Raw genomic sequence first — 9,988 nt, 5'->3', positions numbered from 1 at the left:
CCTCTCTCTCTGACCCTCCCCTGCTCGTGCTGTCTCTCTCCTAGAAATAAATAAAACATTAAAAAAAATTAAAAAAAAATCAGGGCAGAAATAAACACTATAGAAACCAAAGAAACAGTTGAACAGATCAATGAAGGCAAGACTTGGTTTTTTGAAAAAATAAACTAAATTGACAAACCTCTAGCCAGGCTTCTCAAAAAGAAAAGAGAGAGCACTCAAATAGACAAAATCATGAATGAAAATGGACTGATTACCTCTAACCTCTCAGAAATACGAGCAATTATCAGGGAATACTATGAAAAACTATATGCCAACAAACTGGACAACTTAGAAGAAATAGGCAAATTCCTAAACACACACTCACTACCAAAATTCACACAGGAAGAGATAGAAAATCTGAACAGACCCATAACAAGTGAGGAAATTGAATCAGTTATTAAAAATCAAATAAGAGCCCTGGGCCAGATGGCTTCCCAGGGTCCAGGATGATGAATGATGGAGGTTTTACTTCACAACAGTCCATCTGCATTCTGGTGAGGTCACCAGGCCTCACTCTGGAGCTCCCCACTCCAGGCCTCCAACCTCCAGGAAGAGGTTGACTTGTGTCCCCGAAATGCAGAGTTCATGTTCTGTGCATCCTCTCCCATGGGGGGACTCCCACGGCCACTTCGGGCCTGAATATACCTTTGTGTGAAGAGCAAACCCACTTGAGCCTGGAATGCCTTTGAAGGAAGAGTGAGACCCCAAAAGACTGCTTCAGTCCAGCCCTTATTCAGAAAGTTTGCTACCTCTTGGAGATACATCCACACTCTAATGTGTTTGATGTATCATCAACTTGTGTAGCTCCAAGGAATATGAAAGGTCATATGGGCAACATGTAACCAATCAATTTCTCTCTCTCTCTCATTCTCAGTGAGGATATAGGGAAGTCTCCTAAATCTCTGGACCCACTCTTCCATCCATGTCTTAGGGTCTCCTCTAAGACACAGATATTTTGTCTTTTCCTTCCTGTTTCCCTCCTGGCTGGAAACACTGGGACTCTGAATACAGAAAGTTCTCAAAAACCCAGCATTGGGGGCACCTGGGTGGCTCAGGCAGTTAAGCGTCAAATGTCAACTCAGGTCATGACCTCACAGTTTGTGGGTTTGAGCCCCATATCAGGCTCTGTGCTGACAGCTCGGAGCCTGGAGCCTGCTTCAGATTCTGCCCCTCTCTCTCTCTGCTCCTCCCTTGCTCATGCTCTGTTTCTCTCTAAACAAAAAAAAAAAAACAAAAAACAAAAAACAAAAAACCCTAGCATTGATTCCACACATCAGACCATCTATCAACCAGTGTAGTGGGGGTTAACTGGGCCAAACAGATCTCTGCTTAAAAATGGGCTTTATTTTCTTCTATGTAAAATGAGAGATTATATTTACTTCAAGGAATTTTAGTATTAAACGAAATGGTAGTGTCTGGCACATAGTTGGTCCTCAGTAAATGGGAGATATTATCTACTCATCCATCTGTCCACTGAATAAGCTTTTCCAAAATAATCAGAGCAGTGTGGTAAATGTGGGTGACAGAAAAGTAGATGACATGGCCTTTATTTTAGAGAACTTAATTTTGCCATGATAGAAGTTATGGGACTTTTTACCAATTTAAGAAGGTAAAATGGATTTTTCAAAGCATTCCAATGGCCACAGATTTCTGCAAACAGAAAGTCAATTATGTAATGAATCCTGTAATGTGATTTATCTTAGCAATAAGCCGTATCATGCCTTAGGTCACATGTGTACATGTCATTTCCTCACATAGCTCTACCTGGAAATTAACAGAAAAGATCTACCCTGTACATTAAGAATGGCACCTGGCAAGGGGCTAGCCTGGACCCAAGGATCTATTTCTCACTCTCTATCCTGCTGGGTCCCCTGTTACTGAAGTTGGTAAAGACATTCTGGGAAAGACTCTATCGCGACTCTCCCGGGGTCCTGTGAGGAATGATGCTAAGTTCACAACAGGCCACCTGGGTGTTAGGATGCGGCTGATTTCACCAATGTTTCCAGGGCTAAAAGATGAGGTGAGGGAGAGAAATCCCACCATGGAGTTCAGACCAAAGAGGAAAGGGCAACTTGTTCATTTATGTTTTAGAGGCTAATTTTCAGGATCAATTCATATGAATTATAGATTTCAGGATGAAGTGGTGAGGATAGATGGATCTGCATTCCATTATCTGTGCTAATGGGAGTTGAGAAGCCCTGGGAAACTTTTAAACGGTAGGCTATTCAAAATTTTATTCTCTGTGTGTTTTGTAAATAAAAAGATTGCCTACTTTTCATATGTTTTTGCTGACATTATAACAATCAGCCTTCGTTTCTTTTCTTTTTTTTTAATTTTTAATGATTGTTTTTTAGAGAAACACCGTAAGCAGGAGAGGGGCAGAAAGAGAGGGAAGACACAGAATTGGAAGCAGGCTCCAGGCTCCATGCTGTCAGCACTGAGCCTGACATAGGGCTCGAACCCACAAACCATGAGATCATGACCTGAGCTGAAGTCAGACGCTCAACTGACTGAGCCACTGAGGTACCCCAACCTTCATTTCTTGAGTATAGAAGAAGAATAGTACTACATTATAGAATGGTATTTGGATTCTGGCATTCTTTCATTCATACCCTCTTCCATTTAAGGAAGACCACATGTGAAAAGTGATAGCCAAAAGGAAACAATGTACCACATTATTAATACAATCCAGGTAAGCATCCCATGACCCACTTTTCTACTCTCAGTAGAATTTCTCTTAGAAGTTGAACTGGAGCCTCTGGCTTAGGCTCAGGATCAAACTGGAGCCTCCCTCCTTCCCCTGTATAATCGTGAGATGCACAAGCACAGGCTTGACTTCAGACTTTTAGAGGTAAGGCTGATTAGCCCGCTGATGAACCCAACGCTTAGGCGAGTCACATCACATTCTCCATCTCAGTGTCCTCTCGTCTAAAATCACTGCGATCATCTGCAAAAGACTCAAGATGGCCTCACCACATGGAGGGTCTATTCTATGTAGTACCAGAGGGCAAGATTCCTATCTGCCATATTCTACACTGTTCTTCTAATGGCTAATACCAGACCTCAGATGGAGGATGGGCTCAATAAGAACTTCCAGAATGAATGTTGCTCAGGGATCCATGAGTCAAGTAGGTGCCTCACTGACCAGGAGGGTTTGAATCTTGCCAGCCTGGAGACTGAGATCTGACATCAGCCTTTAATTTCTTCTGGAACTGTCCCAGTGCTCAGAATTCTCTCTTCCTCCAGCTCGAGACGTCTCTATCCTAGAGACAGCAGATAAGGGATCCCACTAGGGGACATTTGCATCTATTCACATATGATCCACTGTTTTTTTTTTTGTTTTTTTTTTTAACCATCTAGCTCTGCCATATCTGTATGCTGCAATTTAACACCTTCCCTTAGAGAAAAAGCTCACTATCCAACACTAAATACCGCCAGGGCTCTTCCCAACTCCCTCTTTTCCTTCCCTGCACTGGTCACGCAGACACAGGCAAACCACCTAGGCTCTAGCAATCTTTAGAGCACTCCCTTCTCTTTCTTGGACTCTAGACACACCCTCACGGCTAGCCAGATCATTCTGTACCAAACATGCTGAATGTGACAACCATGTTGGCAAACCATCTTCTGCTTCTCCATCTGTCTTATGCCCTCCTGTATCAGTTCATGCTAGTTTCTTTGGTGGGAGGCATGGAAGGCTGTTTCTCCCATGTTTGGAAGCTAAACAGCGAATGGGGAACCCTTAGTGAGCTGGAGATAATGCAGTGACAATTCTCTGGTTCCACATTTCCTCGGAGTGAGTCTATATCAAAACTGGCTACAGGGACAGGGGCATCTAGGTGGCTCAGTCACTTAAGCATCTGACGCTTGATCTCGGCTCAAGTCCTGACCTCATTGTTGGTGGGACCAAGCCCTGCATCAGGCTCTGTGTTGACAGTGTGGAGCCTGCTTGGGATTCTCTCTCTGCCTCTCCCCTGATCTTTCTCTCAAGATAAATAACTTATTAAAAAATAGTTTTCGAAAAAACTGGGTATTCTAAAGGGACAAAGGGGAAAAGGATATCACTCTGCTTCTGAGATCCGAATTCACTTTTGCCTTTGTGGTTTGAAGCAGGAGCTAACGAAGCAGCAGCAGTTTGGTGAACTCCCTTACATAAACTCGGTCATATTCATGACAACAGAATTGTAACCAGATGCAATTGCTCATGTAGAATAAAGTGATAAAAGGACATGCACCAAATGCTAACAGTGGTCATTGCTGGGCTTATTGGAAAATCTCATTTTCTTCTCAGGGGTTTTATTTTCCCCCAATTTGTATAGTGGGTACAGATTCCTTTTATAATCCCCAAAGAGAGGGACGCCTGGGTGGCTCAGTCTGTTAAGCATCTGACTTCAGCTCAGGTCATGATCTCACGGTCTGTGAGTCCAAGCCCCGGTTGGGCTCTGTGCTGACAGCTCAGAGCCTGGAGCCTGCTTTGGATTCTGTGTCTCCCTCTCTCTCTGCCCCTCCTGTGCTCACACTCTGTCTCTCTCTCAGAAATAAACATCAGGGGCGCCTGGGTGGCTCAATCAGTTAAGCATCCGACTTTGGCTCAGGTCATGACCTCAGGTCATGATCTCACAGTCTGTGAGTTCAAGCCCCATGTCAGGCTCTGTGCTGACAGCTCAGAGCCTAGAGCCTGCTTTGGATTCTGTGTCTCCTTCTCTCTGCCCCTCTCCTTCTTGCACTCTTTCTTTCTTTCAAAAATAAACAAGAAAAAAATAAAAAAATAAACATAAAAAAATTATAATCCCCAGAGTGTTACTTAAAAATGTAAACTAGCTGGTTGAAATAAATCCAAATGGGGCTATCACAAGGGTCACTTGGAGTGGCTGTGTAAAATAAAGGCACAGAATCTGGAGCCAGGCTACTTGGGTTCAAATCCCAGTTCTGCCCCTTACTCACTGTTGTGAACTTGGGCAAATTTCATCTTTCTGTGCATCGGTTTCCTTATCTAGAACATGAGAATAATAATAACCTCCTTAAAAGGTTAATGTGAGGTTTAAATGAGTTAATGTATAAGAACCCCCAGCCTCCCCCCAGAAAAATGCTTACCAGAGAGCAATTCTAATTGGTACTAATATTCATTGTCAAGCCCCACCATTGCTACAATGGATTTGGAACCACCTTTGGGAGCATTGAATTCAGAGTCTTAAGCGCATTCACCTGAATCACTGCAATGTGCAAACATTGGGATGCAATTTCCTCTTTGACTAGTGCTAATTCTTGGGAGCAATCAAGCTTTTTGGGGTTCAGAATAAGGCATGTATATGAAATCAAGAGCTTAACATACCTGCACTGTTCATCTCCTGCCTATGAAGAATTCCATAAAACCCACACGTACACACACCCAGACCGTTCAATCCCTGGGTAATAGTTCTGGTTCTGCTAGTGCGAGACTGAAAAATAAATTTTAATTATGAGATCTCTTCATTCATTCTGAAGCCTTTACCGACTGGCCTGCAACCAATGGGCAAGTTTCATAAAAGGCTGACTTACATTTAAATCCCAGCCTTTTTCTTCCTCCCCCAAAGTTTGCTGATGCCAAGTTTTAAGTATGAAATATCATTGTTTTCATACAAATATTCCCAAACATTACCAGCTGTCATTATGGCATTAAATAAGGTTGCAGTTTTAACAGTGGTAACATTAGCATTTTTAAAACCATTAACATCATTGTTCTTCTGTAAATTATTGCAGGTTCCAATTACCCTACGCAGAATCTTAAAAAAAAAAAAAAATTAATGGGGCACTGGCATCAAAGCCAGTTAGGGCTGGATGAAAAGAACAGAAGCCATCTCTGTTTGCTGGGACCATAATGGTCTCGTGCTAGCCTGATTATCACCCCACTGTAACGTGTTACAATGGGGTGCCCCACCGTGTCCCTAAATAACAGTGAATAAGAAATGCATTAAACATTCTCTTCCAAGATGCATGGGATTTTGATAAAATCTAACCCGGTTGTCACAAAGGAAAAGAATTCTCTGTGCTCTTAAATGCTGGATTCTTTACAAAAACATTTTCCAATCAAAAAAAAAAAAAAGGTTTCATTGATCTAGCATCTTAGGGAATATTGTGTTCCACATAAATGTTTTTGCAAAGAAATTTAAGTCTATCTCTTCGTGTCACCAAATGTCGTGCAAAACCTTTCTGGGGGAAATCTTTTAAAATTGTATTATCTGTGCCCTTAAGTTACCTAACCACATAGTATTACTATTCTAGACCTCCAATATTGAAACCAAAAGGGTAAAGTAGCAGGTGAGTAAGAAGACAAATTTAACAATGGAAGAAATCTAGATTCAAATCTTGAGTCTGTCGCCACTTACTACCTGGGAGATCTTGAAGTTACTTCCCCTCTCTGAAGACTAATTTAACTCACCTTTTAAGACAAAGATTCATATCTAAATCACAGGATGGCTTTTAAAATTGCAAAAAGCTCTTTCTAGAGTTTAGCACAGTGATGGGCAAAGCATAGGGGCTCAGTGGAAAGGCACTATAATAATGCTAATCCAGTGAGCTACTTAATGTATAGGACTGTCCCAATGGGGTCTACAGGGCTTTTTGGCAAATGGCCTCAAGTTGTTGAGAGTTTCTTGGTAGAGATGTTAGGGTCGTCTAACTGTAAAGTTCTTTCTTAGTTTTTCTTTTATAGTCAGGCTATCTACCTTAGCAGGGTCTTTCCATTTTTAATTTGCTGGGAACTGGGGAACGGGACATAGCTGACAGATGAACTCGGAATTTGGGGGCTACACTGAGGTGGCCCTTCAGACTCCAACAAAACAATGGCCCTGCCAAAATTAAACTTTAAAACCAACACCTAATAGAATAACCTTATAGATGCAACGGCCGCCAGGCCAGGACAATTTTATTGTAACCCAGTCTGCATTCATTAACATTAGCTATATGATGTTTTAGTGAAGGGGGCAGGGAGTGTGATCAACCACAAAACCCAAAAGGTGTCAGTGGCAGGTATGGGCAGTGCCCGAGCCCTGTCAGAGGGAAACTCTGGTAAAGGGACATAAGGATCAAGACCCCATTGGCAAGACTTTCTTTAGAAATGGATACAGAGTTGCAACCCAAAGGTTACCAATACTAAGTTCATATGAGTACATTAGTCTTGTAGTGCAGTGTCAATCATTTGCTCGTTCATTCAGTATTTATTGGGCAGCCATGATTCTCGTCTGGATCCCTCCCATTTCCTTTCTTTGGAGTCCACGTCACTGAGCAAACTTCTAGCTGGGTAGATGTCCCCAGAGGGGGAGATTGTGCCAGCCATGCTAGCATTCTAAGTGACAGGGTTGTTTCCTGTGATGAGCTCATCAATGGGCGTTATTTTGTTGCCGATCAGTTTCAGGAGCTTGGTTCAAGTGCATCTGCCCACAGGAGATGAACTGACTAAAGTGCCGACAAATTATCTAAACCTGGAAACCCAAGGGCTAGGTCATGACCAGGTAAATTCACCCTTGGGATTCCTCTGGATGTGATCTGTTAGATCGAGTTCTGACACTGAATGGTGATGGGAGGCAGTGTGTGGGGCCAGACGTTCCTGGCACTGAGGCTGGTTTTGCCATTCATGCTCTGGCTTCCCGTAAGCTAGTCATTTAATCTCTCTGAGCCTCTTCTTCCTCTTCTACGAAACAGGAAGATAGTCCTTTGGGGTTCTATTCTGGCTTCAATATTTAAACAAAAGCAGCGAACTAGCAGATCTGTTGAATTAGAAACACCTGCCTCCCCTCCTCTCCTGTTCCACATTCTCCAGTCCTGACTGGTGGGTCCACCTGCCATTCATTTACCCATCAGAGGGGCGGGCAGCATCCTTCACTCGACCCCACTGCCCATGGGAACCTCCTCAAAGTGCTCTTGGACACACAGCCTGTCACACTGCTGTGATTTCTTCCAATGGTGTCTCAGCAAATGCAGTGACATTTTTAAGGGAGCCACTGCCCCTGAGGAATAATTCTATTTGCTGCAAAAACAGCTGCCTTGACATCTCCCCTCTCCTCGGCCAACACTAAGGCATGGTGTTCTTCAAGGATCCACCACACGAGACCACCTCATTAACACCAAAATTATCCCAGGCCTTAGCATTCTCTCATCTATGAAATACATATCCTTCTAAACCAGGCAAATCAAAAGATGTTCAGACACTGTACGGATCATCTTTATGCACTCAAAAGAACGACTCAAGACACGCGTAGAGAGTGGATTTTCATATCGGTGTCTCCTTGACCCAGTTAAATTTTTATTCAGTGAAAAAAGTTGACATTGAGACAAAAATTATCGTAAAACTGTGCAATATAGTAAAATCTTCAGCATAAATTGGTGATTTGGAAACGTATCAAGGCAATGGAAATCATAAATGCCTAATTTCATTCTGGAGAGACACAAGTATACAGTGTTTCACTTTAAATAAGGGCAGAGGAGGCCTTTATTTTGCTGCCAATACCTTTGATTTTGCCTAAAGTTCCTAATAATTCATCACAAGAGTCTTTAAATGAGAAATGACATGGACTGTCTGAGAATAATGGTCCGTCAGCACTCATGCTTATTCCATTTGCATTATTATAGATGAAACGAATACCATTCTTGGGTTACTTGGCTCTGAGGACTTAATTCCTAATATGGCTGCTCAAAATTAGTGGGCAGAAACACATACACAATCCATCCTCCCTCAACCCACATTCGGTGGTGGTTCCCACCCCGAGAATGTGCTCATTGTCCATGTACCCGACTACACATACCTCTTGCTATCTATTCCGTATCTCAGTCTTGCATAGAAAGTAGTCTATATAAGCTTAATGCACTGGCTTTTGTTACACAAAAGTTGCACCTGAAAGGCAGGCAGCACACACTCCAGTTAATAAAAATAACACACTAGGAATGTCAAGATACAATCCCAACAAAGTGAAGATTCTGCACAGGGCTTGAGGGTCAATTCTGAAAATCAGTATGGAGACGGTATTCGGTGGGTTCATCTCCCAGACCCCTTGAGCAAGGGGGTCTCCCAGCTCTGCTGAAGGAAGAGAAGAATCTTCTCAGGGATTCACCATGACCCCCTTAGTAGGAAAGTGACCACCCAAACCTACCAAGATGAGGTTTCTGCCCTTAAGGAAGTACTGGGACTATCATCTTACAGGACGGAGTGACCGCTGGGTGGATGTCTGAAGGTAGGATTCTCCCAGGGGAAGTGGGTGGCTATCTAGAAGAGCCTCACCATATCATTGCTCTCCCCTGCTCCCCCAAAATGGCCGTTATTTGAGAAGGGCGACATTCCGTAAAGGGCTGAAGCACGGCTTCATCTAGTAGGCCAGGAGGATGGGCAGGAGGGGGAATACAGCTCTGTGTGCCACACCTGTCCTACCCAAATATCCCTAGAGATCCTACCAGAATGGAACCCCAGGAACCTCTGTTCCCGAGGTCCAAAGTTTCAACTCGTTACCCAGCATCATAACCTTGTATCCAGTATGCCGGGGCCACCCGCGGTCACTGGACCTTCTCACCTGTCTGGAAATGTCTGCATAGACATGGCTTCTCCCCAGACTCCTCTGCAGAATTCTACTCTTTGTCATTTCATCCACACAGACTTGTGTCTCAGCAGGCTCGAGAGGCATTCAATACACATAGGGGCAAAACCAGCTTCCAGAGAAAACTCTGTACACAGTGCCCCTGCCCGCCAAATTTCGGTGGTTCATCAGTGGTGCATCGTGGTCCACATGGATGTGGGCTGCTGACATTCCAATGTGCACTGGGAAAGAATCACATTTTTTCCCTGTGCAGTGTGAACTTTTGAGGTGGCATCTCCAAAGAGGTCCAAAGCCCCTTCTGCACAATCAACCAGGGGCTCCACCTGGTCACAGTGAAGACAGTTATCTGGTCACGTTCAAAGGCTGCGCACAGTTTCCGTTCTCACCTC

The sequence above is a fragment of the Hyaena hyaena genome, unplaced genomic scaffold (assembly GCF_003009895.1).
Source record: "Hyaena hyaena isolate Hyena2069 unplaced genomic scaffold, ASM300989v1 scaffold_34, whole genome shotgun sequence".
NCBI classification, from domain to species: Eukaryota; Metazoa; Chordata; class Mammalia; order Carnivora; family Hyaenidae; genus Hyaena; species Hyaena hyaena.
The sequence above is the reverse complement of the archived record's forward strand: the minus strand, read 5'-3'. Positions refer to the sequence as shown.